Genomic DNA, 4,750 nt, shown 5'->3' on the forward strand with positions numbered 1-4,750 from the left:
CTCCCCGGCTTTCAGTCTATAACATGAACATAACCAGGCCATGGATATTTATAGTGGCATTACTGGAAAAGTCATGAAGTCAGTCCACACACACCTTCAGCAGTTATCACCAAATCTGCTGATAACAATATTGATTAGCAATGTCTAGCACTATGACGATTCCACCCAGACACTCCTGCAGTATAGTCCATACTGACTCCCAAGCCTGCCCATGTCGACCCCACCATGCATAGTTGAGCTTCTTGTCTCTTTCTCTCCTCATCTACATGAAACTGTGCCTTTCCTGAACAGCCAGGGTGTCCTTCAATTATGTATTAATCAGATGAAGAGACAGGGTGTGCAGCGGGGGTGTGATATCTATTAGGATGCACACATTTTTTTTTCTTCAGTAAGTGATACTCACAGGGACCTTACATGTACTTTACAATCTGAGCTGTGAAAACATATGGATCTTTATTTTTCCAGGATAGCAGCATATTTGGAAGGGTATGTGAACAACTATGGATCATTTATTTATGGTTAGGTAAATTAAGTGAAAGAGAGCAGGTATTATAGTCAAAAATCACTATTTGTTTGGTGTTAATGTTGATGCATAGTCAAATGATGATCTGTCTCAGGATCTCATTGCACAGGAGCCAAACCTACCCAGGTCAGGATTCCCGAGAAGGTAACAACCTTTACATTGTCACTCACAGGAGGACTAGAAATCCTCTGGGGTAATGTGGAGCACAGGGGTTGTGTCTGGATAATATTCCAAGACAAGGACAGTGTGGTTGAGGAATTTGAAGTGGGGAGCAGGGTGTTACAAGATCAGTCTAAAGTGGTAGCCACTCACATTCATCCATAAAGCAGACGTTGCGGGACAAGGTCAAGGGTTTGGGCGCTTAACTTTAGAGCAGTGCCTAGGTCGCTGTGGCTGCCTAGAGCTCTCAAGTTCCCTCACTAGGTCCCCGCACTTGCAATGATTCTTTGTACGAGTCATCGCAATTGGGTTCAAAAAATGTAACATGGAGACCCTAAATGAGTGACTTGGAACCCAACTTGAATGGGACAAAAAAGCCATTCAGTATCAGGAGAAATCCTCATGCTGCTATTTAAACATGAATTGGACACCAGACTTGACAGAAAACACATCAAACTGTCACGAATGACCCAATGAATCACAGTGGTGGAGCAAAACAGCAAAAGAGTACAAATGCCCATTGACTCTTACTGAAAATACAGACAAAAGCCAAGACTGCTTTGTGGGAATGTCATTGCTTTTTATAAACAAGGGAGGAGGAGCACCCAGGTCATCACGTCGGTGATTGTCCTCTCTGCTGAAGGCTGTAGAAATGGGCCTCCTTCAAGATCTGGTTAATGTGGGAGTAAGGACCTTGGCCTTGGCACAGTGCATAGTCCTCGTGTGAGAACTCGGGGATATTGGAGTATAGTTCAGCAATGTTCTGGTTTAAGCTGCTTTCTGGTACACTTCCTCGTACTGGGTTATTGATGCTGCTGTGGTTTCTTTCATTATCACTGCTTGACGACTGGAAGGAGAAAGACAGAAGGAGGATGGCTATTATGATACTGTCATCATTTCCTGTTCAGCTTGAAGAATACTGGCATCACGCTTTACAAAAGGCTCCACAGTCTATGAAGTGCAAACACTTGGGTAGCTCCTTCCCTCCTGACAGCAGCGCTATCACACAAACTGGGGTTAATGGCACCCATTTGACAGAACAAGAAAGAGATGTTTTACAACCCAAAGGCGAGTCTCTGGGAATGTTGTAGAGAGGGTTCAAACACAGGTTTTCTCCCTCTAAAACCCTTCATATATCCACTGACCCTATGGCACCATGCATTTGAATTACCTGAACCAGGGGAGTAAGCTCCCAGTAGCCAGGACAAAAAAACAGTCAATGCTGCAGAGTGTCATAGGGATGAATGAGTAAAATGGAATGCAAGCCCAAGTCCCAATGTGGCAGAGAAATGACGGAGAAAGCTCTACTTACACAGACATTCACATGTGCACATGTATATACATACCAATAACAGGATCTTTCCATACACATCCCCGAGAGTCAGGACCTCAAGGGGTGTACCCACCCACTGAGACGTTGGAGCTGAGCAAATGGGAGCTCACCAAAGCAAGATGGACTGGGACTGATAGAGCATGTGATCAAATGGGACTCTCTGAATGTGTTGGACAAGGAGGGCTGGCTGAGAAGCCAAGGAAAATGTCTCTGGGTTTTGATCCTACTGCATGTACTGGTTTTGTGGGAGCCTAGTCTGTTTGGATGCTCACATTCCTAGACCTGGATGGAATGGAGTGGGGAGGACCTTGGACTTCCCACAGGGCAGGGATTCTTTATTTGTTTGTTTGTTTATTTATTTATTTATTTATTTATTTATTTATTTAAGATTTCTGTCTCTTCCCCACCACTGCCTCCCATATCCCTCCCCCTCTCCCAATCAACTGTCCCTCTCTCATCAGCCCAAAGAGCAGACCAGGTTCTCTGCCCTGTGGGGAGTCTAAAAACCTCCCACCTCCTTCCAGGTCTAGTAAGGTGAACATCCAAACTGTCTAGGCTCCCACAAAGCCAGTATGTGCAGTAGGATCAAAACCCAATGCCATTGTTCTTGACTTGTCAGCAGTCCTCATTTTCCGCTATGTTTAGTGAGGCCGGTTTTATCCCATGCTTATTCAGACCCAGTCCAGCTAGCCTCCTGGATATTGACCTTCATCAGGCTATGAAAGGAGACAGAGACAGAGGCCCACATTGGAGCACCAGACTACAACCCCAAGGTCCAAATCAAGAGCAGAAGGAGAGAGAACATGAGCAAGGGACTCAGGGCCATGAGGGGTGCACCCACACACTGAGACAATGGGGATGTTCTTTCGGGAACTCACCAAGGCCCGCTCCTGACTTTTACAATTGTTCCTTCCTTTCTTCCCTGTTGGTCCCTGAGACTTGGAATGGACAGATTCATGCTTTAGATGACCCATTCTGCGGGCCTAGGTGCCTCCAAGTCTCTTATTCTTTGACCATTAGAGGTTCCGGTGTTAATTGCCATCTACTTTATATGGTGGCTTTCTTTGTGAGTGTTGAGAGAAGAACTAAAATATGGATATAAAGAAATGTTAGAGGGAAGTTTAATATAGTTTCCATTAAACAGAATAATAGTACTAAATTCTCTTTAATGCTTAATAATCCAGAGACTATAGACTGCCAACACTTTTGCTGGAGACTTATTCCTCAAGGATTTAATATCCAGTGTCTGTGGGACATTTGAGCCTTTACAATCCCTGATTTCCAGCAGCAGTGTGGAGCAGAAATAGGGAGCCCTCCCAAGTTTTACATTTCTTCCTTAGAATGCTCAGGTACTTGAGCCTAACATCCAGGCTCTAGGGTCTACAATCTTGGGACCCTTGGCCCCTGAGAGGGGTTCTTGTCACAGGTGCAAGACCTAGAATGCCAAGACCTTTGGCCTTTCCAGAATGCCAAGACAGTTGGCCCTTCCAGAGTCCTCAAACACTTTCAGGGAGGTAGATACCACCCTTTTCAACCCCTGGCTTTTCTCAGCTTTCTGTCTTTCTTCAGCATCAGTGTCTGCCTTCTCTGTCTCTCTGTTGTTCCTTGTCTCATCCTCTCCTCCTGCTCCCCATCATTTCTGCCTCAGCCTGTGTGGTTCAAGAACTTTTCCACTGCCCCTTGCTGTCACTGGTGCTACAACAAGGGCTGCTGCCTCTGCAGGGACAGCAGGTGCTGCTCTATGAGCTGCTGTCTCAGGTGCCATCTCCTCTTCAAGCTACCAGCTTAGCCCAGGGTGTCATGAAAAAAACAAAATCCCAGACCCCAAACTGGCAAGAACAGACCACAAGGGATGTTCTTCTAATGGACCTAACATTACAACAGCAGAGGGCAAGCTGACCCAGAAAGAGAAGCAAGCTGCCAGCTCATACAGAAGGAATGGGGGTGCAGCAAATATCTTTGAATCAGTGACTTCAAACCCTTCATGCTAATGGAATGTTGTGGAGTGTACCAATGGCAGCCATCCTGCTGGGCCACCAGGGCAAGTGTTGCCCTCTGACCTGGGTGAAATGGCTGTAGAGCCTTCTGAGGTGTATATCCAGGGCTGCAATGGCAAAATACAAACCCTGACATAAATATCTTAAAGCTATTTGAAAACACCCTGACAGGTAGAGCACCTTCTGGAACTGGAGCTGGCACACATATGTTTGTGCATTGCAGTCTGCACAAGGCATCTGTGCACTGTTTCAAGGCACCAGGGTACAACCAAGGCATTATGGTAGGATTCTGAATGGGAACCACATAAGGCTGACAGGCAGAAGTCCGGGCTTGGGAGTCTGAATCACATGAAGAGAACATTCAAAGGACATTTACAGTAGAGTCAAGGAAATCTCCAGATTGCAATGTTTCAGAATTTAACAGCACTTAAAATTATTGAACAGTGATAAATGGGGCTTAATATCCCAGGGCTGGAGGAAGAGGCAGGTCCCTGTGATCTGTCGCAGAATGACAAGCACTACTTGGCATTTTAAACACAATTCTCTGAAAGTAATTGGTGTGGGATGGTAGCACGAAAGGACAGGCATTTTAACAGAAGACAATAAGTGGGGTAAAGTAGGTCTAAAAGTGACCCGAGGTGTGAAAGGACATCTAAAGAGCAATGGGAAATGCAGTAACCACTGTGTCTCCTTACTGATCTGTTTTTCCCCATTAGATAACAGATTAATGCCAGCAGG

General features: G+C 45.5%; 2 pseudogenes; one reads left to right on the top strand and one right to left on the bottom strand.

Moving 5' to 3' along the window:
* Window positions 1–1,243: 1,243 nt before the first annotated feature.
* Window positions 1,244–4,039, bottom strand: LOC113457432 (annotated as a pseudogene).
* Window positions 4,040–4,520: 481 nt separating this feature from the next.
* LOC102002026 overlaps window positions 4,521–4,750 on the top strand; it is an 11,144-nt pseudogene continuing 10,914 nt past the window's right edge.

This window comes from Microtus ochrogaster, chromosome X (assembly GCF_000317375.1).
Source record: "Microtus ochrogaster isolate Prairie Vole_2 chromosome X, MicOch1.0, whole genome shotgun sequence".
NCBI lineage: Eukaryota > Metazoa > Chordata > Mammalia > Rodentia > Cricetidae > Microtus > Microtus ochrogaster.